At 40.4% G+C, this 25,206-nt stretch overlaps 1 pseudogene across 1 annotated transcript; it reads left to right on the top strand.

Moving 5' to 3' along the window:
* Nucleotides 1-53: 53 nt before the first annotated feature.
* LOC144367621 (phytanoyl-CoA dioxygenase, peroxisomal-like) lies at nucleotides 54-17,286 on the top strand (annotated as a pseudogene). The gene is made up of 10 exons (XR_013427171.1): nucleotides 54-130; nucleotides 1,157-1,271; nucleotides 3,616-3,674; nucleotides 5,100-5,210; nucleotides 6,947-7,115; nucleotides 8,822-8,902; nucleotides 10,246-10,409; nucleotides 12,954-13,104; nucleotides 14,779-14,912; nucleotides 16,970-17,286. The product of XR_013427171.1 is annotated as a phytanoyl-CoA dioxygenase, peroxisomal-like (transcript).
* The last annotated feature ends 7,920 nt before the right edge of the window (nucleotides 17,287-25,206 follow it).

The following is a 25,206-nucleotide window of genomic DNA, read 5'->3' as shown; positions in this document are numbered from 1 at the left end:
ATGCTGTGGCATGTGTCAGAACGTCCATCCTTTTAAAAACTGAATAATATTCCATGGTATGTCTATATGGCACTCTGCTCATTGACTTCTCCATTGTGGGTTGCTTTCCTCCTTTCAGTGATTGTGAACAGTGCGGCTGTGAACATGAATGAGAACCTGCTTTCCATTCTTGTAGTATCTTTTGGCTTTCAATTCCAGAAATGAAATTGCTAGATAATAAGGAAGTTCTTTTTTTTTCCCCCGGGGGGAGGGGGTGGTGGTGTGTTGAATTCAGGGGCACTTAATCACTGCGCCACATCCCCAGTCCTTTCTCTGTATTTCATTGGAATTTCAAAATTTATTTTATTTCCTTCTGTGAGCAGGACTCTAGACTCTGGGACATAGGTGAAGAATGTCATGGGAAAGGCATAAAGAACCCAAAGGTGAAGGCCAAAGGGTAGGCCGTTTTCCAGTGGCTGTTGTTCTCTCTGAACAAACACATAATATCTTATGGGCTGATGGTCACTGATGTACTATGGCACTGTCACCAAATTATATAAAGACTCCATTAAAGGCATGGTAGTAAGTTTACAAGGAACAACATTCTGGAAGTAACACCATGCTAAAGAACCAATGAGAAAATGAGAGGAAGGAGAGAGCAGATGCAATTCCAATCATCTGCAGGTCTTACAACAAGATGATACAAAGAGATCTTACAAAAGAACTTTTAGTTCTGTAAAAAAAATTCAAATTTTGCTAGACTTTATCACAATTTTCTGGAAGTCATTTATTTAATACATTTAAGGGGGAGGGGCAGCCAAACTAATATTTTGGGCTGGATTCGCACTAAATTAAATCTCTTTGGAACAGCAGGACAGATTTTTAGGGATAAACCTTTGGGTTTTACTGGTTTAACAGTGGAGAGAAGAATCGCGAGAATGGTTGATTGTTGATGGACTGAGCTATGAAGTTAAGAGCGTTTCTCTGGTCCGCCAGCGAGGGTCCTGTGGATTAGAAACAGCGCATAGGAGAAGAAGGAGCCTAGGTGCCAGGGGACCCAGCTGACCCGGCGGCCCTGGGAGTCTCTCCCCCCAGTCCGGGAGGCGGAGCCCCGGGAGTCGCGCGGGCCGCTGCGCCTTCCCTCTCTCGTCAGGAGGCGGGCGGCCGGGAAATGAAGTAGAGCCCGGGCCCCGCGGGTGGGTGTCCTCGCCGCCGCCTTGGCGCAGCAGTGCGCCGCCACTCGCCTGCGGATTGTTCTGGGGCACCTGGGCCGTCCTTTGGCCGGTGCCGTCGTATCCTTTGGGCTGGGCTGGGCTCCGTCCAGATGGAGCACAGCAGCCTAGTTCTTGGGGGTGGCCCGGGCCTAGGTGGTGGCCTCCAGGGCGCAGGAGGGACACTTCGCATGCCCTTTTTGACCCTCCGCGCTGCTATCCCCGCAAAGGTGACATCTCAAACAGGCGCCCGGGAGCGGGGTGGAGGCTGGCCCCCACCCCCTCAAGGGCGTCTTTCCTGGCGATTGGTACAGGACCCTCCTGGTTTCAGTGGCAGCTATCGCGTTGCTCCACCTTTCTGGTCATTCTTAGAGCCAGCCCAAAGGAGGCCTTGCCATAATCAGCTGCCTTGTCATTTTCTACACTGAGTGTGAACGACCTCTTCGAGTGAATATCTGGAGACCAAGAAATGCCCCAGGACAATCATACAGAAGCATAGAGCTGACTGGAAGGGACTTAGAGGACAGGCCACTAGAATGGTGGAACCCTCTCTCAGCCTGAGTTTCTGGTTGCTCCCCTTGCTAGAGGAGCTCTGTGCTCTGTGGCAGCCTCTGGTGACCTGGGGACCCTGGCAGTGTCTGCTTTGGTTTGGAAAAGGACTTAGAATCCAGCGCCTGGGTTGTCCTTGAGTCTTCAGAAGTGAATGTCAGCAGGGTGTGTGTGCCAGGCTTGTAGGGGAGGAGCAGATCCAGAAATGTGTGAGTGTGAATAGGAACCACTAATCAAATCGGTTTCTTGAACTGCTTGAACTGCTTTTGCCTGCTCAGTTTAAGCCTTCTTATTCAGAGAGTGCTTTGGGAAACTCTGTAGAAACTGCCTGGAGTTTTTCCTTAGGCCAGTAGCCTATCTTCTGCTTTTTGTTAACATCCTGACATCACTCCTAAGGTTGAGTCTAATAGCTGTGTCTTGGACTTTCAGTGTTGTTCTTCCCAGTGGGTTTCCAAGCAGCAATATGGAAGAACATTGCCAGTTTAAACTTTGTCCATAGGATGGTAAAGTGGTAAAGAGACTCCAGGAGAGGATTTCAGTTCATTTTACAGTGGTAGAACAGTGAGAAACAGAGAATAGAAGAGATTAAAAATTTGAACTATTTGACTATACCAGTGTTTGTCATAGTGTGGTCCATAGACAAGTGGCATCTGCGTCCCCTGGGAATTTGTCAGAAGAACTTGTTAGAAAAGGACTTTGCTGTGCAGGTGTAGCTCAGTAGGTTTAATTCAGTGGTCGAGGGCTTGCCTGGTACTGCAGGGCCCTGGGTTTCATCCCAGGAGTGGTGGGGAATGCAAATTCTAAGGCTCAATTCAACTCAGACTGCAGAATCAGAATCTAGAGGTGTTGCCCAGAGGTCTCCTATATATTCTGTTTCTGATGCAGGCTAAATACTGAGAGTTGTGATACACTGGGACTGGATATATTTAGGAGTATAATTAGGATTTCTTGGTTCAGCCTCTCATTGCTTTGTTTTTTATCTCTGTCATTCTGGGAATGGAACCCAAGGTGTGGTGCAAGTGTTCTACCACTAAGCTAAATCCCGACCCTCTTGATATATATATATATATATATATATATATATATATATATATATTTTTTTTTTTAATGGATTTTCTGACCCTGCTATTGCTGAGCTTAGAGAATAGTTTTTTGATGTGTTTTTTTTTTTTTCCCATATCAGCACTGTTGAGTTTGGCTTTCTGTGATGATGAAATATTTCATGCCTGGATTGTGCAATATAGTAGGCCCAGCCACATGTGGTTATTGAGCCATTGAAATAGGTCAAATTAGGTGAGTGACTGCATTTTAACATTCAATTAATTTCAGCTTAAATAGCCAGAGGTGCCTGGTGGCTATGATCTTGGACAACACTGACCAAGATTTATAGTGAATGTTTCCTTTAGTCTTAGACTTCTTAAAGACTTGTGACAATTTTTTTCCAGCATTCATTGTTTCTTAGAATGGTATATTTTGGAAGAAGGACTAATCATTCTTGAAGTATAACATGTCGTGTGTGTGTGTGTGTGTGTGTGTGTGTGTGTGTGTGTGTTTAAAGAAGATAAGTTGAAATGGGAAATTAAAAACATGTAACTCATTATTCTATTAGTTAAATCATTTGTAAACTTTTTAGTGTTTTCAATTCATTTGCATATCACTAAAAAGCCCCTGATATTCTCACCACCTCCTCAGATTATTGTGACAATGAGACAAAGTGATATAAATGAAAGAACTTAAAGCAGCAGTGTGCACCTGTCAGGGTGATGTGGGAAACCTGAGTAACTGGTTCCTGTGAGAACCACCCCAGAGAAGGTGGTTGTTTCTAGACAAGTTTGACTTCCAAATTTTACTTTGTTCGCCTTAATTCACTGGTTAGGTAGCTTCCCCCACTTCAGGGCCTATTGCCCCTGCCAGTTTCCATCCTCAGCAATTCCAGTAAGTAGATGTAATTTTAATTGGTTTCCTTACTATGTATATAAATGCTTTTCCAGTATTAGCTTGGATATGATATACAATATAACCATGTTGCCTGATTAAAATTTATTATACACATTCTGTCTTTCCAGGATTGTTCTAATTAGTGGAATTGTGATTGTTTTTGAAGACTTTGACTTTAATTTTGTATATTTATTCTTAAATTTAGAAAGAAGGAAAAATACCATAAAATGTATAATCTGAGTTTTGAAAATGGAACCACAAGTTATCACAGTTAAGTTAGTTTGTAATTAGCTAATTTTTTGGTTTACAATATGCATTTTTTTCTACTTTTTCTTCGTATCCTTCTTTTTCTTTTTTTCTCCTCCTCCTCCTTCCCCTCCCCCTCCCCTTCCCCTCCCCTCCCCCTCCCCCTCCTCCTCTTTTTAATATTTTTGAGTTGTGGGTCTTGTATGTTTCCCAGGTTACTTTGCACTCCAGGGCTCAGGCAATCTTCCTGCCTCAGCTTCCTGAGTAGCTGGAATTATAGAAGTGTGTATACCACACCTGGCAGGTTTACTATCTTTTTCTGAGTGTGTATGTTGATTAAACCCATAGTGGTTTAGTACTGAACTGTATCCCCAGTCCTTTTGATTTTTTGAGACAGTGACTGTCTAAGATGCTTAGGGCCTCCCTTAATTGCTGCGGCTGGCTTAGAACTTGTCATCCTCCTCCTTAAGTCTCCTGAATCTCTGGGATTACAAGCCCACATCACTGTGTTCATCCAGGTTTATTATCTTCAATCACCTTTAAAGGGAAGGCCTTGACCCTCATTAATATTGTTATAATCAAAGTTCTATCTTAAGAGACAGATGATTTGTATTCGCTTGTTTGTTGAACTCTCATTTAGCTTTTGTTTACTTTGATTACTTCTGAGAATATATTAAGTTGAAAATATAAAATTTATTGGATTAGTTCCCCAACTGAAAACCATATATGTGCACTCTACAAAAAGTTAAAAATCAGAGAAATAGAGGGAATTGTTTTAAAAATCACCCAAAATTCTATTATTCAGACAATCAGTATTTGGCAAAATGTTTTTCACTTTTTTTTTTGGTGTGTGTCTCAGCAGTCATCTTTTCACAAATAGTGTCATGTCTACATCATTGTAATCATTTTATTATCATTTGAATTTTCCACACTCTTGTGTCCTTCAGTTTTAATTCTCCATCAAGTAGGTATGTCAGTCATTAATTTTTCTTTTATTACTGTACATTTTGTGACCATTGTTAATATTTTGGACCTGAAGTTTTTCAAACATTTTAAGATCATTTTCTTAAAGACCTACACTAGAGGTATTGGATCAAAGATTTCTTGGGTTCTTGGTACATAATGTTAGGTTGTAATATAAAATTTGTACTAATTTGGTGCCTTTTTCTCCTGTAGGTAGACTTTGGATAATGATGTGCTGAGCCTGGAACAGAGAAAATTTTATGAAGAAAATGGATTTCTTGTTATTAAAAATCTAGTATCCGATGCTGATATTCAATGGTTTAGGTGCAGAAATACTCTTGCTTATTTTACACACAAAAAATGTTTTATGGCAGTTATGTCATTTGCAGGGAAATGGGTGAAATTGGAGGATATCATGTTAAGTGCAGTAAGTAAGATTCAGAAAGTCAAGGGTCATTGTTTCCTTTCATATGTGGAAACCAGAGGGAAACAAGGGGGTAAAAAGAGGTCTTATGAAAACAGAAGGAAGATCAGTATAGGAAAGGGGTCCATGGGATGGAAGAGGGGAGGAAAAGGAGAGGTGCTGGGGAATGAAACTGACCAATTGATACTCTGTGTGAGTATTTCACAATGGATTCTACTATTAGGTATAATTGTAATAAAAGAATAAAAATTCATAAAATATGTCTGTCATGTATGTGATGGGAGTACATGTTATATTAGCCTCTGCATGTTCAGGTATGTTGAGTGATGTGTTTTGTTGGGATGTGTTTAGAAGCATGGGCTCTGGAGCCAGAATTTCTGGCTTTAATCTCAGCTTTACCACTTAACATGGTGTGTCCCACAGACATTTTAAGGTCATTTTCTTAAAGACCTACAACTAGAAGTATTGGACCAAAGAGTATGAACTAAGTTTTCCATACCTGTGTGTATTCCTCTGTAAAGTGGGCTTAGTAATAGCACTGATCTGGCATTACTATTGGGACAAAATAAAGTAAAATATATGGAGAGCACTGTGAACAATGCCTGGTATAAGGTAGGTGCTGTAGGAGTATTTGCTATTACAAGCCAAGCATCACTTATCAGAAAATGTGATATACAAATCATTGAGAACCAAGATGATATCATAAGGGAAAAATTCCATGCCTGACCCATGTGATGGTCTTGGCCACAATACAGATACACTAAAAACATTGTATAAAATTACCTTTAAGGTATGTGTATAAGGTATATAGAAAGCATAAAGTAATTTGGGGATGAGACTTAGGTGTCATCTCCAGGACATCTCATTATTATTTTTGTTATTAAGATTATTATTATTTTCAGCCAGGCAAGGTGGCACACACCTGTAATCCTAGCAGCTCAGGAGGCTGAAGCAGGAGGATCCTGAGTTCAAAGGCAGCCTCAGCAATGGCGATGCCCTAAACAACTCAGTGAGACCTGTCTCTAAATAAAATGCAAAATAGAGCTGGGGATGTGGCTCAGTGGGCGAGTGCCCCTGAGTTCAATCTCTATCACCAAAAAAAAAAAAAAAAAGGTTGTTATTATTTTTAGTGCTTGGGATTGAACCCAAGAAAACTTTACCATGAAGTTCCATTCCCAGTCCTTTGTATATTTAATTTTGAGACAGTCTTGAAATTGAATCGAGTGGTCTCAAATTTACTATCCTGCAGCCTCATCTCTGGGATAACAGCATGCTCTATCACAATCAGCTCATTATGTACATGTCAATATTCCCCAAACCAAAAAATACCTGAAATCTGAAATATTCTAGTTCTAAGTATTTCAGATATGGGATATTCACCTCGTATTATTACAATGTAATCATGAAAATGTTTCCTTACTGGTGTGTTAAACAAAGCAATATTATCATTCTGGCAGTGGATTTCAGCTAGGAGACCACGATTTCTGGGTTGACCATTTCCTCCTCCCTGCCTTACTAGGCCTGAGGGCTGACTTGGTAGAAACTGCTCCTGAATCTGCAGCTATTTGCACAGGTCAGGGTCAACCAGAGCCTTAGAGCAGAAGTCATGACATTGTTTGTATATTTAATTTTCTAGGGTTGAATTTGAAAAGATCTGCAGAGAGGAGTCAAAACCAGTAGGACTGATGGTAATGAGAGATGTGTCCATTGCAAAATCAGAATATAGTCCAAGTGAGAAAACAATCTCGAAGATCCAAGATTTTCAGGAAGATAAGGAGCTCTTTAGATTCTGCACTCTCCCAGAGGTTAGAGACTACTCTTGTTTTGGTTTCTCCTTCATAGCCAACCTGGAGGTCTGCCCCAAGATCCACTGGTTTTCCTGAATTTAATCCCCTTCTACCCATGTGCTAGGATGGTGGCTCTCAGGTGGAGGTGATTTTGCCTCCCAGTGGATACTGGCAATGTGTGAAGACTTCCTGGTGATGATAACCTCATAGTGGGTACACCAGTGGCTTCTACTGGGTAGGGACCAAGGATGTTGGTAATGGGGTCTGACATCCTATGACGCCCTCTCCCCCAAGAATTATCCCAACCAAGATACCAGTAGCATCAAGACAGTGAAACGCTGCTGTGGAGTGTGCTAATTATCTTTTGTTAAGAAAGATAGGAATTTTGTGTTAAAGAGGAACAGCTGTTCCAAGACTCAATATCAACAGGGGTGAAATTGTGAGGCTGTATTTGTAAATGTATTGACTTTTCTGTTTGTTTCATAAATCGGGTTGATGGAATGAATTTGCTTTTAAATTCAAATTAGTTTTTTTTTTAATTTGTAGTTGTAAATGGATACAATACCTTTATTTATCTATCTTTATGTTGTACTGAGGATAGAACCCAGGGCCTCACATGTGCTGGGCAAGCACTCTACCACTAAGCTACAACCCCAACTTAAATTAGTTTTTATTTAATTTTATTTATTTATGGTACTATGGATTGAACTCTGGGGCACTTTATCGCTGAACTATACTTCTAACCTTTTTTATTCTTTGTTTTGAGAAGGAGTTATGCTGTGGTTGAGGCTGGTCTTGATTTTCCTGCCTTAGCCTCCCAAGGAGCTGGGATAATAGGCATATGTCACAAGGCTTGGCCTAAATTAGGGTTTGTTTTTGTTTTTGAAATTATTCTTCTTTAAGGGTATTTCTTACGTATATATATTTCTCATATATATATATAAAATCTCCTAAGCAGTGCAGAAGGCACAACATGAGATGCAGATTCTTTCTACTGAAGCTCTGTTTGCATTCTTCTGAAATTAGTTTCTGCATCCTCAAGTGTGTTTGTACACTCCCACCTTTTAGCACCATGTTTTCCTAACCACTTGTTTCAAATAGGTTTGAAAGAGACTTTCCATATAGCACTTATGGAAAATCATAACCAGATGTTATTAGACAGTTTTACTCCTGAGGACAGATAGCACAGGTAAATAACCTGTGATGTCCCACCCAGCACCCTGGAAAGAAGGCCAGGGAAAATGGCCCCCAACCATCCCATGCTGTGATGGGAATAGAAGTCTGCAGGTAGATCATAGATAGCACTTGAAGCCAAAACTATCTCATGGTGGATGAAGCACTATCATCCATTATGTTCAGATTCCCTACTTTCCTTTCTTCTCAAGGGACTAAAACTCCATGGGGAAAGGGACCTTATTTTCTTGTTCACTCTTTGTTTTCCTCTGGCCATTACTCTGCTTGGTTCATGAACCTGAGGGAAGAGTTGTTCAGAGAATGACCACACTCATTGGATTATTCTCCAGGCATGCTCAAAAAGTCATATTTAATTTGTAGTGTTGGAAATTTAGAATGGTTTCCAACTCTGAGGTATACATGCTTGGCAAGATTGCAAAATACCAGTTGATGTTTATACTGTTGTCATTTTGATTCTTGTGTGGACCCTTTATGCCCTTGCCTATATTTCTGATTTCCCATGAGGTTGTTTTTCTTCTTCCTTTTCTCAGGTTCTGAAGTATGTGGAGTGCTTCACTGGACCCATATCATGGGGATGCACACAATGCTGATAAACAAACCTCCAGATACTGGTAAAGGGCTCTTATTTGTTAAAGAAAGGCAAGAAAAAAAAGATTGTGTAATTAAAATATGTAAAGTTGTTGTTCCAGTAAGGTGTGTAACCAAATTCCTTTGGTTGAGTGAATTTGAGTGCTTTTGTTTAAGTCTTAAAAGAGTTCATGTTATATGAACTTTGGAGTATATGATAATATTTTAGATATGTTATTGCTAAATTTTCAAATGATTGGCTGTCTGAAGTGGCAGTTTAAGAAATGTGACTGTTCTTATATCATAGACTCTTTCTGTTCAACATCTCTGATCTTTACCCACCATTCTTAGCCAGGATCACACGGATTCTGCATTTCTAATCTGAAGATATCATTATTAGCAACATGATGAAAGCTATTACTACAAGTCACATTCACCTTGTGGTGCCTTGTGCTTGTCAAACCTATATCTAAGTCCTCAATGAGACACCAATTCTGAAGTAGATCCCTAGTGTCTCTAATACCCATCCCCAGAGATTCTACTGCAGGTGGCTCTCAGACCACATGGAGAGATTTTTCTGTAACAGTACCAGAAATCAACCACGAATGGCTTTATTCTTTTCTACCTTTAGTTCCTTCTGAGAGCTGGGCGATTTTTATATGATAAGACTGAAGCTCAAAGTTACTAAATGTCTTCCTCCATGGATGTCCTGCCTGGGGAGATGAAGTGGTTTGGGAACCAAGTTCTAAGCTCAAACTGGGGAAAATGTACCTATGGTCAATGAATCTGAATGGATACTGACTGTACACAGGATGCCTGCGAATTAAGACCTCTAAGAGAACTGTTTTTGGCATCAGCCACTTTGAAGCGGACCTCAAATTTGACTCTGTAACATTATCTTCAATTTAGTTCATCCAGCTTTTTTTTTTGGTTTTTAATTCCTACTGCCTACTAGCTTGTGCCAAATTCAGAGTGACAGTGGAATAAAGCACAACAGAAATGATGAAGTATATGCAGCTCCCTAGTAAAGAGAATAAGCACCCAGCAACCAGAAACTCAGAAGAAAGTGTAGATTCCAAGCCCCATGTTGACTGCTATATTTGTTTGGTTCTGTTCTCTTGGGACTGATTTTCCATAATGGAAACCACACAGTGTTTGATGTGGTTGTTTTTTGCAAGGGAAGGTCAATGTGTTATTTATTCAGGCAAAGAATAAGAATTGTGGGGCTGGGGATATAACCCAGTTGGTAGAATTCTCACCTTGCATGCACAAGGCCCTGGTTCAATCCCCAGCACAACACACACACATAGACACACACAGACACATACACACAATAAAAATAAGAATTGTGAGGCTCAAGCTCCTTTTGACAGCAAGCTCATTTCAGGCAAGAAGACTTCCCGGCACCCCTTGCACTAGGATCTGCACTATTTCCCCTTCAGGCCCAGCAATTGCATTGTTTAGCACATTGACCGGAACAATGGCTGTCTGGTTTTTCTCCCAGGCACCCACAAAGGTTACCTGAAGCCACATGACTACCCCCAGTGGGAGGTAGGTCTGTCTTACCACTGAGTCTGGATCAGAATCTCTTTCACTGTTGTAATTTTACATCAGGTGCAAAAAGCTTAGAAATGAGACTGCTTTCCTTTCTCAGCAAAGCATTGTCCTGAAATTTGCAATTAGGATCAGGAAGAGTTCCAGGACATCAGATAAAATATTCATTATATATTTTTTTTCATCATGGGTGTGAAAGCCAGCTAGATTGGGGACCTGTGTTGGAGGGGCCTAGGATCTGAGATGGTGAGGCCTGATGGCAGAGGTCAGACATCAATCCTTCAACTCTGGTGTTTGTGACATGCTCACTGACTGAAGACTCTTAGAGTAGAGGAAGGGAGGGAGGGATTGTCTCCTTGTCCTTGTGAGGACCAGCAGAGGCTCAGGGGTGGGAGGTGGTGATTGAGCTGAGCCTTGAAGGACAAGGTAGATTTTCTATCGGAAAAAAAAAAAAAAAAAAAAGGCTCCTTGGAGGCATCAGAGTTATTGACAAGTGCAGATCTCACTGTGGAGTAGGAAAGATTGAATGTTATCCCAGTTCTGATGGGCTGGGGGTGGAGGCACATGTTAGGAAGCAGAAGAGGGAGGAGAGCCTGGAAAGCTATGTTAGGTCAGGATTAAAAAGTACTTTAACACTTGGAGGTTACATGAAGAAAATGGGGTTGTTCCCTTTTTAGGAAGCAGCAAGAGCTTTTAATTTCTAATAATATGGGGTTTTGTCATATAATAGATGGCACATATTTTCAGTGTATAATTTAATCATTTTCACACACACACACACACACACACACACACACACACACACACACACCTGGCATCACAATCAAGAGGATATTATCTATCTCCTACCTCAGGCAAGAACTCACCTGCTTTCTGTTCCTATTGGTTAATTTGCATTTTATAAAATGTCTTGTAAGTCTAATCATGTGGCATATATTTTTTTTTTGAGTAATTGCTGTTGCACAGCATAGGTATTTAGAGGCTCAGGAAACCTGACTCATGTCTCAGTAGCTTGTTCCTTTCCATTCCTGGGTAGTATTCTGAGGCATGGCTGAACAATGGTTGGTTTATCCATTCAAATGTTGATGCTGGGAAGCTATTATGTGCTTCTGTACCCATAAATGATGAGTCTGGGGCATGATTCATGATTCCCAAGAGGTGTAGAAGCTCAGAGGCAGCAAATCCAGAGAGAAGATTCTCAGCCTTTTTGATGCTAGACCAGAAGATCCTGAAATCCCCAAAGATGGCCAGATTGGAAAGGACAGCTGTGGTGAGCAAGGAGACTGAGTCTTGCTTCTGTAGGATGTGAAGGCTAATGGCTTCAAGGACTTTTCTCTCCAAATTCTTGCACTACTGATTGTGTTCTATGGAAATATTTGAGTCTGAATCCTGATATAAAAGTGGAAATGGTGAAATTCATCAGTTAAATTCGGGGACAGGCAAGGGTTGGTGCAATCCTAAGGAGGCTGTGGCTGATTGAGCAGAAGGGAATGGCGTCCAAGGCTATGGAAGCAGACTGGTGTCTGAGATGCTGCTTAGATTCACAGCAGTGGCAGTGGAAGGTTTGCTTAGCTTAGCAGGGGTCAATATGCACCTTGGCCAGGAAAGAAGGGCACGGGGTCAAAGTCACAATGTGAAGCACAATGACAATGGTAATTGCCAAAAAGGATACTCTTAGCTGAGGAATGGGACACTTCTGCCCAGATGCATAAAGGCTCATCAATGTAGTCACTTCTCATTTTAGTTTCTATAATAAGGACATACAAATTTCTAGAGTTCTGACTACTTTTGGAAATAGTTATCAACAAACACAGTATTTAAACTTACTTTTTTTTCTCTTTTTATTCTGAATATGACATAAGTCCTTTGAGCTTCGAAAAATTGAGCATATTCTCCACTTGGTTTGGGGAGAATAATTAGCCTCTCTAAAATACCCTGATTAATACAAGAATGATGTGAACAAAATTCTAGGTGAGGAGAATGTCAGGCCTTGGCAAGGATGTTAAGATTGAGGCTGTAAATGCCTAAGAGAAAGATGTTCACCTGCATTCACCACAAGAGGCAGAACTGACCTAGATTATTTTTAATTCAATTAGGAAGGGTAGGTAAAGTTCAACATTTTTTCCTTTGATCAAAAACCCCTTGAACTTATTAATAACCTGTGATTTTAATTTGTAGCATTGCTGGGGTTCAAAATCAGAGCCTTGCACATGCTAGGCAAGCCCTCCATCACTGAGCTATATCCTCCGCTCTTTGTACAAATCTTAATTTAAGTTTGCTAGTCTGCCCTGAACTTGTGATGCCTGGCCTCAGCCTCCCAAGTAGCTGGGATCATAGGTGTGTACCATTGTACTCATAGCAGATGATGTTTAAAAACCCAGATATATCACAGATTTTTGCATTTTTTTAAATTTAAGATTTTAATTTAGGTAAGTCTTTCTCTTGGAAGAAGTCAGAGAACCCTTGCTGTCCCTGCCAAGTCATAAACAAAGCATTGGATTCTTCCTCCACTGTAAACTGTGCCTGTCTTATGTGTTCCAGGGTGGAGTTAACCCTGTGTCCCATGGGATCCAGGACTATGACGAAGACCATACCCGAGTGCACCTTGTGATGGAGAAGGGAGACACGTTTTTTTTTTCACCCTTTGCTCATCCATGGATCTGGTCGGAACCAAACTCAAGGATTCCAGAAAGTATGCATCCAGTTTTTAAAAGATGAAGTCAAAACAGAAAGTCATAGGTATAGTAACATGTAAAGATTTATGACTTTTCACTAAACTGGATTGTTTTTTTCCAGTTTACTTGCCAGAAAGTATATTTGCCTTTTTAGTGCTTTTGTTTGTTTGTTTGTTTGTTTTGTTTTGTTTTTGCTCTACTCTGTGAGAAGCCAGATGCCCTAACCTAAAAGCCAGGTGTCCTAAACCTGTTGCTCTTGAATCTTGGTCATTTGTGAAATTGCTTCAGAGCAGTAGCTCACCTTGCAGTGCACAGCTTCTGCTTTCTGAGGCAAAAACAATGGCTGAAATACTCAAATAATCACATTTGGAATTTATATTGCTCAGGGTAACTAGAACAAGAAGAAAATTTATCATATTATTATTGGGAAAATAGTATTGATCTGAAGCAAAAGTTCTGAATTGGCTGCTCAAAATGAGATTTAGCACACAGCCATATTTATCCCCTTCCAATCTCATGTTTTAAATTAAATAATTTGGTCACATTTAAAAATGGACAGAATTCCTCACAATTTCTCTGATTTCTCACTTCTCTCAAATTCAGCAGATCTCATAGTATTGTCGGTTCACTTTTCCCCAAGGTAACATGGTTGTCCATACTATTGAGGCTTCTTTAAGATTCAGTGGGGTTTCCAAATTTGTTCCCTGGTTCCCACTGATCCCTGTTCTAACCCTGAGTAGAGGGTTGCAGACTTTGTTTATTTATATTTGCACCAGGTTCACCAGGGCCTGGCACAGGTTAATACAAGTTGGAACATTGCCTGAGGATGAAATTGAAGGGGCTACCAAAATCTCAGCCATCAAAATAAGTGGTGTTTTACTAAATCAATATTAATGCAAAACATCCATGCTGTCCTCAATGCCAAAAATTTAAGTAAAAGGCAGGAAGTACCTGTACTAGAATAACTCTCAAGTCGTGTAACTATGGGGGTGCAGGCACAAAGATGCAAATAGTGATGTCAGTTGTAGAATATTAATATTGCAATATTTCCATATTTTTCAGTTATTTTAATGTTCTGGAAGAATATTTACAATTATTTCCTAACAACTTGGATGTAGGACTATACAATAATTCTTTTTGCCTTGGGTCTTGATGTGGTTCTGCTTGGCACTGGACTTGCATAGAAATTTGAGGTTGGATCTGCACTTTAGAAGTTCAAAATTTTGGGCACAGCAGAAAGTTTTTATAAAAATTGCCATTTTGATAATAACCTGTCCCAAATTTTACTGGGTATCTAATGTTTATGACTAAGAAGATGATGAACCACAGAGGTGTACATTCTTTTTTTAGGACGTGGAGGTATATACTCATTAGGAAAACTTAAATGCTTAAAAATGTGAAGATCAGTTACTTAGGTAGTTATGCCCCCTGTCCTACATATACCTTTAAAAAATAAATAGTATAGCTAGGTAAAAAAAAAATCTTTTGTAATTTCTTAATTAGCCTTCAGTTGGGGATAGGATGGAGAGGCTGACCTACAAAGAGGCAGATTTGGGATGCCATGGAGTGTTCTGCCAGTTTAGATGTCAAATTCTGGGTGGAAGAATTGGCTTTCTGCAAGGAGAACTCCTAGCTTGGATGTTCCATTCATGGGGTTCTTTTCTCCATTATCGATTGTTCATTCTGCACAGGCAATTTCCTGCCATTTTGCCAGCGCTGATTGCCACTACATGACATGAAGGGCACTATTCAAGAAAACATTGAGAAAGAAGTTGTGGGAATAGCAGACAGATTGTTTGGAACTGAAAGTGGCTTAAACTTGAAGGTACACTTGCATGAAAAAACCAAGATGTTTGAGGTTTCTTGTTTTCATGTGCTTAATTCATTCCTAATTTAATTTGAAATGAAGGATAAGGGGAATTCTGTATGCATAGGAGCAAACTTAAAGGTTTGGGACTTCAATCAAGCCTCCTTTCTTGGCAAAGTATATTTTTATTAGGAAATCCAGTCAGACTCCACAGAGCAGTTCTGGGGTCAGTGTTCCTTTTGGTAAATGTGCATCTGGAGTTTTATGAGAGGCATAATGTACATGGAGCAGAGATGAACACATCTAAGGGGTCATTAGACAGTGTTTCATGTGCTTTCCTAATTGATACACATCACTTGGAAAGTGTCTGTTTTTAAGTGGTGGATATTCCATGATGCTGATGAGCAGAAGGCAAATTATCAATCCAAGGAATTAAATAAACATCTTCATTTTATATAAAACACACATTTTAGGCCCTGAATCAAGAAGCGCTTCCTATTTATTTTTTTGGTATGAGATAATGATAATGCAGGCATGCCCCTATATTTTTCCAAGATTTCCACTTGGTTGAATTGGCCCCAGATTCACGGGTAGGCATTTTAGACAAGGGCATATTGGGTTAGGTGCCATTGGGAACCTTTGGCACAGCTTTCCAGGGTAGGGAATCTTGCTTCTCCTTTTAGAACCTACCAATATGCCCTTGTCTAAAAATGCTCCGTGATTGGGGATTCAACCAAGTGAAATATTGGAAAAAATATTCAGAATATTAAACAATATTTGAAAAAAATTGCATCTGTACTGAACATGTACAGACATTTTTTCCTAATCATTATTTCCTACCTAAAAACTACCTCATGTTTCTATTGCACCAGGTGCTGTAAGTAATATAGGGGTGATTTAAAATATATGGGAGGATGTGCAGAGGTTATTTTATTGCAGGGATATGAGCACCCATAAATTTTGGGTAGCTAAGGGGTCCTGGAATGTACATTACATTTGAAGTTTGTGAAGGTTGTCCTGAATGAACTCCACTATTTAGTATCTCATAAGTTAGAGCTTATCAGATATATTTAGAGTAACAATAGAATAATAGAATAACAATAGAAACTCATAATTCTAACTTATAAAAACACTTCCATGGGGCTGGGGTTGAGACTCAGCCGTAGAGTGCTCACCCAGCATATGCAAGCACTGCGTTCAATCCTCAGCATCACATAAAAATAAATAAATAAAATAAAGGTATTGTGTCCAATTACAAATCAAAGAATTTGAAAAAAACAAAAATACATCCATGTCCCATTTCTGATTTTCTTTACCAGAATGCAGTGAACACTTACTGTAAAGGAGAAATCGGAGTCCCAGAGACTGGCCTAAGGAACAGAGCTAGATTTCAAAGTCAGGCCTAATTCTGAAATCATTCTTTCCACCATACCTTGCTGTATGCTCAACAAGAAACAAGAAATTAGAAAGTCTCAATTGCTTTATTAATAATTGCAGCAGGGTGCGTTGTGGCACATGCCTGTAATCCCAGCTACTTCACAGTTTGGCTGAGGCAAGAGGATTCTAAGTGAGGCCAGCCTCAGCAACTTAGTGAGCCCCTTTCTCATAACGGAAAATGAAAAGCCTGGGGATATAGATCAGTGGAGAGTGGCCCTGGGTTCCATTTCCAGTACCTGCTCCCCACACCCAAGTAAACCAGTATCCATGGTACCATGTTCACTACTACAATCTCATCAGAGTTGCCACCTCAAAGTGGTTCAGGCAAGTAACAAAAAGACAAGCCAAGAGAAGGGTTGTAAACTGCTGTGACTGAGCATCACAGCCACCCTCCTGGTGTATTACCTATGATCAGCGAGGCCGACAGCTTGGGGATCCACTGACTTCATGCAGTTGGCATTGTTTTAATTGTTGGCAAGAGAATTAATTGCAGTTTCAAAGCTTGTTTATTTATTAATCAGCATAATAATCATAGCATTGTTTTCCTATTTAACCATTTGTAGAGCCTAGAAATCTTTTGTGGGGAATAGGCCAATGGATGTGTTCCACATACTCATTCTGTTTGGTATTATATCCAGGATATTTGGATGTTTCGAGCTCGACTTGTGAAAGGAGAAAGAATCACTCTTTGAAACAGTCCTTGATTATAACTCTTTCAAAAGGAGATGAAAGAAACAAGGAGTCTAAGGAAAATGTTTTCATATGGGATGATGTAATGTTTTCTATCACTTGGTATCAAAATCAAGAAACACGCCTTGGGAACTTCATTTCGCAGAGTTAATTTTGCAGTGCAGTGATGTTACATTAGTGGAAGTAAGAACAGTAAAATGAAATATAACTATTTTCAGAAAAACTGGTTTAGGATTACAATCAATAAATGTGGCATATGATTTAAGTATGTTCAATCAGTTCCTCTCATTGATTAGCTGTTTCTCCTGGCAGAAATGAATTCTCTGAAACTCAGTGTGCACTGAGATGAGTGTGCCTCTCCTAGTAAAGCCAACACTTCCCCATTTAATGTCATGAGAGATTTCAAACTAGAACCATGTGTAGTACATTTACATTTGGTGAAGGGCATACCAGGGCCATTATGGGATCAAAATAAGGTGGGTCCTCATTCTCTGACCCAGGCTTCCTTCCAAGACTTCTTCAATCCAACTACTCTCCTTCAAAACCAGAATATTTTTTCAAAAAAATCCTTTGTTTCTAAGGAATGTAGACAAGGGCACCTTCTCAGATATTTCTTATTAAGCAGGGCAACTGAAAGCCTTTAGAATTTATGAATGAAACCTAAGCTTTTTTGAGGACCAGAAACATTTTAAGATACTCTAGGATGAACTGGGAGTGAGCTTGGACTGGGGATTGGATCATGGGGCTGGGGTTGTGGCTCAGCGGTAGAGTGTTCATCCAGCACCATATTTCTTTCTTTTTTTTTTTTATTGTTGGTTGTTCAAAACATTACATAGTTCTTGATATATCATATTTCACACTTTGATTCAAGTGGATTATGAACTCCCATTTTTACCCCGTATACAGATTACAGAATCACATCAGTTACACTTCCATTGATTTACATATTGCCATACTAGTGTCTGTTGTATTCTGCTCCAGCACCATATTTCTATACCAGTTGAGTCAGTGAAACCACTCTGGAAAGAAGTATGGAGAGTCTTTAAAAATCTAGGAACCATTTAACCCAGTTATCCCACTCCTTGGTATATATCCAAAAGTTTTTAAATCAGCATACTATAGTAATGTAGCCACATCAATATTTATAGCAGCACAATTCATCATATCTAGGCTATGGAACAAACCTATGTGCCCTTCAACAGATGAATGGATAGAGAAATTGTAGTAGATATGTACAATGGAATATTACTTAGCCACAAAGAAGACATTCACTTGTAAATGGGTGGATCTGGAGACTATCATGCTAAGTGAATTAAGTCAAATCCCTCAAAAGCCAAAGATTGATATTCTCTGATACATGGATGCTAACCTACAACAATTTTATATATTAAAAAGAACACAAGTTGTGAGGGAACAGAAATTCAGTAATTTAAACACAGGTGAATGAAGGGTGGGAGATAGGAACAGGAAAGATAGTGGATTTCTTCTGACATAACTTTTTTATGTATATGCATGAACACACCAGAGTGAATCTCAACATTGTGTACATCCACAAGACTGGGATCCTGATTGGAATAAGACGCATTCCATGTTTGTATAAATATATCAAAATAGATTCTACTGTCATTTAATACTAAAGAGATTATTAAAAAATTCTCTTAGGGGCTGGGATTGTGGCTCAGTGGTAGAGTGCTTGCCTAGCATGCATGAGGCACTGGGTTCGATCTTCAGCACCACCTAAATGTAAAATAAAGATATTGGGTCCACCTAAAACTAAAAAACAAATATTAAAAAATTCTCTTAGAGACAAAAACATGGTTCTTATTTTTTAAATTATATTTATGACTTGATTAAGAATAAAACAGCCAGTTCCTTCCTTGTGATTCTGCTCAGCAGAGGTTTTCCTAAGGCTTGTGTTACCACGTTTGTTAGTTTCTTAGCCCCAGCTGGAAAGGAGAGAAGGCAAGAGAATCATGAAAGGGCCTAAGGAAAGGATTCCTAGAAGGATGGGAACTAAAAGGTAAATAAGGAATGCCAGTGCAAACAGCATGCAGGAAGCAGGGCTTATATCTAGAATGAACCTCCAACTAGTTTCAACATGAATTTCTTTCCCTGCCTGGGCCTCCCAAGAAGCTGTGATTACAGGTGTGTTCCCCTGAGCCCTGCTCTACCCCAGTTAGAAAAACAAGATTTCAGGGAAAACAGCACAATTTGTTAGTCCCCAATGCATCTGTGAGAGAAAGACAACTCTTCAATCAGGAAACATGCACTTCTCATCTCATCTGTGTCCCTTCTGTCCCTTAGTTCACATATCAATCTGCAGGCATCCACTCTGTAGTGGGAGGGGAATGACAGCAGGATGAGTAGGGCTGCTTTTCACTCACGTGCACCCTCCTTGTGAAGGACGGGAGCAAACCTCTGCTGGAAAATGAAGACATGGGACAGGACACCTTGGCTGCTCAGTGAGAGGGGATGTGTCCCGGACTGTTATTTTCACCAGACAGTAATCCAAAGTTGATACTCAATGTGCAAAATAAAAACAGAACCTCCTTCTAAGGAATTTGGGACCTAAGAGTTGTGAAAAGCCAGAGGCCTTTGCTCTCTTGTATGTACTTGGACTCCCCTTTGTTTACTGTGTTCTTTTTAATATATAAAATTGGAATAAAATATATATTACAGCTGGGTACAATGGCACATGCTTGTAATCTCAGCGGCTCAGGAGGCTGAGGCAGGAGAACGGTAAGTTCAAAGCCAGCCTCAGCAAAAGCGAGGTGCGAAGCAAGTCAGTGAAACCCTGTCTCTAAATAAAATACAAAAAAGGGCTGGGAGTGGTGGAGTGCCCCTGACCCCTGTGTTTAATCCCCGGTACCTCTGCCATATATATATATATCATATAATTATTCTTGTTAGCCTGCATTTGTTGTTTTCTTTTTTCTTACTGGGGATTGAACCCAGGGATTTTTTGCTACTGAGCTACATCCCCAGCCTTTTTATTTTTTAGTTTGAGACATAGTGTTTTAGTCAGTTTTTTCACTACTGTAACCAAAAGATATGATAAGAACAATTAGAGGTGGAGAACTTTATTTGGGGCTCAAGGTTTCAGAGATCTCAGTCCCTAGATGGCAGACTCCATTGTTCTGGGTCCAAGGTGAGTCAGAACCTCATGGTGGAAGGCTGTGCTAGATTAAAGCAGCTCAGGATATGATATCAGGAAGCAGAGAGAGACTTTTGCTGAACATGGACAACATGTATACCCCAAAGGCACACCTCCCTAATGACCCTCCTTTTTCAGCCACATCCTACCTACCTATAGGTTCCACCCGGTTTATTCTATCAGGGCATTAAGGCATGCCCTAATCATTTCACCTCTAATCCCTAATCAATTCACCTCTAATCCCTAATCATTTCACCTCTAAACTTTCTGACATTGTCTCCAATTGAGTTTTTGGAGACATCCCAAAATCTGAAACATTAGTTCTTTCTAAATTTCCCAGGATGGCCTGGAACTTGCATTTCTGCCTCTGCCTCCTCAGTCACTGGGATTACAAGCATATGCTCCCATGCCTGGCCATCTTAGCCATTTTTAAGAGTGTAGATCAGGGCTCGGGATGTGGCTCAAGCAGTAGCGCGCTCGCCTGGCATGCGTGCGGCCCAGGTTCGGTCCTCAGCACCACATACCAACAAAGATGTTGTGTCCGCCGAGAACTAAAAATAAATATTAAAAAATTCTCTCTCTCTCTCCTCTCTCACTCTCTCTTTAAAAAAAAAAGAGTGTAGATCAGTGGCATTGAGTACATTCACATTGCTTTGCAGCCATCATCACCATCCATCCACAGAACACTTTCCATCACCAAACTGACACATCATCCTCAGTAAATGCTTCAAACCTGGTGCACCACACTCTGCATTCTGTCTCTGTGAATTTGGTTACTTTAGGGACACTCAGGGGAATGGAATCACCTGAGTTATTTTCTTTTCCTTACAGGATTATTTTATTTTGCACAATGTGCTCAAGGTTCTTCCATGCTGTGGCATATATCAGAATGTCCTTCTTTTTAAGATGCCATAATAATCCAATGAGAAGCTGGGGCAGTAGCTCAGCAGCAGAGGGCTTGCCTACCATGTATGAGGCACTGGGTTTGATCCTCAGACCACATAAAAATAAACAAATAAAATATGGGCATTCTGGGGCTTGGGTTATAGCTCAGTGGTAGAGTGCTTGCCTAGCACGTGCAGGACCCTGGGTTCAATCCTCAGCACCACATAAAAATAAATTAAAAAATAAAGGCATTGTGTCTAACTACACCTAAAAAATAATTTTTTTTTAAAAAAGGCATTCTGTCCATCTATTACTACAAAAAAAATTAAAAAAAAATGCTCCATTGTATGTCTATACTATGTTCTGCTCATTCTCGTTTCTATTGTAGATTGCTTTCCATTTTCAGTGATTAACTGAACAGTGTGACTGTGAATATGAATGTACACATGTCTCTTTGAGAACCGGCTTTCCATTCTTTTGGTATCTTTTGACTTTCGATTCCAGAAGTGGAATTGCTGGATACTCTGGGAGTTCTATTGTTAATTTGTGAGGAGTCACCATACTGTTTTGTCCAGTGTCTGCAACATTTTACATCCCCATCAGTAGTGAAGGAGCCTTCCAATGTCTCCATATCTTTGCAGCCACAAGTGACTTTTTATTTGTTTATAGTAGCCTTCTTACCCAACCCTGATATCTAGCCCTGAACTACATTTCCAGATCCTCCCCACTCTAATTTTTTTTTTTTTTGAGTCAGGGCCTAAGTTGCTCAGATTATCCTTGAACTTGTCATGCTCCTTTCTCAACCTTCCAGGGGGCCTGGATCAGAGGCCTTCAAGGGCATGCCCAGCAGTAGCCATCTTCCTGAGTATGAGATGGTGTTGCATCTGAAACATTTGACCCAAATAACATCTTTAGCCCACGCTTCTACAGACAATGGAAAGCTAAACATGACTCAATTATGGAACCTGTTTGGGGCACATTTAGATTGAAGACTGGAAGGCTGGACAGGCCTACGGCTGACCTGATGATATGAACTGGGACAATATATTACAAAGCTGCCTTCCATGTTTATGAAGGCAGCACTTTGTTTCTCTAAGGAGATATGCCTTGTGAAGAAAACCTGGGACAATGATTCTACTTTGATTATATCACACTGTAAAATATATATATATATAAATTATATATATATATATAATTTTTTATTTTTTAGTTATAGTTGGACACAACACCTTTGTTTTATTTATTTATTTTTATGTGGTGCTGAGGATTGAACCCCGGGCCTTCCATGCACTAGGTGAATGCTTTAATGCTGAGCCACCACCCCAGCCCTGTATTTTAATTTTTTATTTGCCAGTGTGGGGGATCCCACTCAGGGCCTGGAGCTAGGCAGCTGTTCTGCCACTGAGTTACATTCCCAGCTCCCTCCCCCATTTTTTGTGAGAAGGTCTCACTAAGTTGCTCAGGATGGCCTCAAATTTTCATTCCTCCTACCTCAGCTTCCTGAGTAGCAGGGATTTCAGTTGTATGCCACACCTAACACAATCTACTTATCGTTTGTTCAACTTGTTCCAGCTTTGACCATTAGAAGCTGTTGCTCTTGCCTCCTGTGTCCCTTTGACACAGAGACTCTCACCTGTGTAGGTTTTTGCTTTGTTCTTAATTATTAGCACTGCCTGCTTTCAGCCACCAGGGGATGCTCCAGGCTCAGCTGCATCTTTCCTGTCCTGTGTAAGATCAACCCCTTCTACCAGAGGAAGCTTTCCTTCAACTGTACAGGTAAACATGTAGGCATCTGGGAAGAAACAGAGGACTTACCTCAGGGATTCTCACTAAGATCAAGTCACAAATATGTTGCTTTTTTAACCTGAGTTAAATAATAGAAATTCAACATAAATAATTTATATTTATAGAATTTACTTTTCAATGTAGGCTCCTTGGTTCCAAGAGGGATTTGAGGTGTTTTCTGATATTACCATTGTGCATAGGAGTACTTGTCATTTCCTGAATGTGGGGTGGCCATGGCCTCCCTTGGTTCTTCTGTGTCCCTCACCTGCCCACCTGCTCTTGCACATCAGAGTTGTGGGGACAACATGCGTGCCTCAGTCCCCCAGGGGAATGTGAGGTTTCTGAGGGGCCTGTTCTGCCTCCAGCAGACATGACCCTCAAGTCTTTGTTGATTTTTCTAGTTGAAGAATGTGTCAGAAGTCCTTGAAAGTAGAGTTGTAGATACTGTCCTCCCATTAAGTCATGTTCTCCAGAGGACCACGGCTCTCATAGAGTGAAATTTCACAGCCAAAAAACTCAGTGAAACCTGTTGTTGTTTTTTTTCTTGGTGCTGGGAATTAAAGTCAGGGCTTTATGCACACTGGAAAGCACTCTGCACCGAGCAACACTCCCAGCCCCTGAAAATTGCTTTGAGGGCTCTCTCCTCACCTGGATGACAGGCATCTTAAGTGGAGGGACAGCATCTTTCTTACTTACCTTTGTAATTCCAGCATTCAGTCTACATCCTGGTGTAACAGGTGCTCAAAAATGTTGACTAGACTTGAAGGTATTAATCAATATGACATCAACTTTAAATTGGGTAAGTCCTTCGTGAAGTTTGTTTATTTATCTATTTATTTTTTCTTTCTTTTCCTGTTTTTTTTTTCTTTTTTTGAACTGAGAATTAAACTGAGGGGACCTACCACTGAGCTGCATCACCAGTCCTTTTTAGTTTTTATTTGGAGACAGGGTCTCACTAAATTGCCCAGGCTCAGGTCAAACTTGCAATCCTCCCACCTGGGCCTCTGGATCTCTGGGATGACAGATGTGTGCCACCACACCCTGCTCATGGAATTCATCTCTGATCATGGGATTTCATGTGTCTAAGTGGCCAGGTGCAGTTAGATCAAACCACTAACTTGATGACTGGAACTAACTCACATTTCCTTTTGGTGCCTCAGTCAACTCTGTATGCTGCAGTGATCAGGCCATGAGAAGTGGCAATGCCTGTAATCCTAGTGACTTGGAAGTCTGAGGCAGGAAAGTGGCCAAATTGAGGCCAGCAGGGCAAATGGGTTTGATATTTCAAAAGGGATGGAGTTATAGCTCCTAGTATGCTTGAGAACCTCTGTTTCATCCCCAGTCAGTCAAGAAAAAACAACAAAAAACCCCCAAGATATCTAGAGCTTAGTGATGGAAAATGTGCACAGGGTCTTATGCATGAGCCCTAACAGAGAGCCACATATGAACCAGTGACATAATCCCATTCATATTTCTTCACTGATCTGGAAAGGAATCTCTTTCAGAGTAAAGGTTTTGTTCTTTAATTCAGAGAAAGAGGAACTGAGTTCACATTTTTAATTTTTATTTTCTTCTCTCAGCAGTTCTCACTTTCTACCACGCTAGGGCAGTAAGGGAACTCTTGTTTATCTGGACCCAGTGGGGTAAGTGCTGAAGCAAAAAGATGCAGGATGCTGAGTCCCCCAGAGGACAGTGTCTTTAGTTTAAATGCTGAGGCATATAAGCTGTCTTCTGAGAACTCTCAGAAACCTCAGCGGACTAGTTCAGGGTCAGGTTTCCACCCTGGGCATGATCAGATCAGCAGTATGAAACTGAACATTGTAGAGGAACCAGTAGGTGTCAGATAGTAGTTAGTTATGAGCAGTGAAATTTGAGCCAATAACACAGCAGGATCATGGGGTTTCTTTCATTTTTTTAATAACAATCTGGTAACTTGTAGAAGAACAGGTGCACTAACTCTGGAATAAACAGATGAAAACAAAGTTTATTGAAAATACTATCAAGAAAGAAAGATCGACTGGGCTAACTCCTGGAAGGGTATACTAAGGTCATTGTAAAGTTAGTGTTTATGGCCATAGGTTTCTCAATGTATTGCTAAGGGAAATTTTATTAATAGCACAGATGCACTAAGATGAAGTCTGCCCTCACTGACCCCAGCATCTGCATGAAGATAGGATTGACTTGTGGATGCAGCCCCCCTGAATAGGATGGTCACCATGACAGTTCCAGAGAGGACCTACTAGGGTCAAAAACTCCTCCAGCAGGTGGGAAGGGGCAGTCAAGCATCTGATTGGTAAAGACTGCAGGAGGGGAAACCCTCTTCTCCTGGTAAACAGCAAAGAGCATTCAAGTTGGGAGCAG

Source organism: Ictidomys tridecemlineatus, chromosome 10 (genome assembly GCF_052094955.1).
Source record: "Ictidomys tridecemlineatus isolate mIctTri1 chromosome 10, mIctTri1.hap1, whole genome shotgun sequence".
Taxonomy (NCBI): Eukaryota; Metazoa; Chordata; class Mammalia; order Rodentia; family Sciuridae; genus Ictidomys; species Ictidomys tridecemlineatus.
The sequence above is the reverse complement of the archived record's forward strand: the minus strand, read 5'-3'. Positions and strand labels throughout refer to the sequence as shown.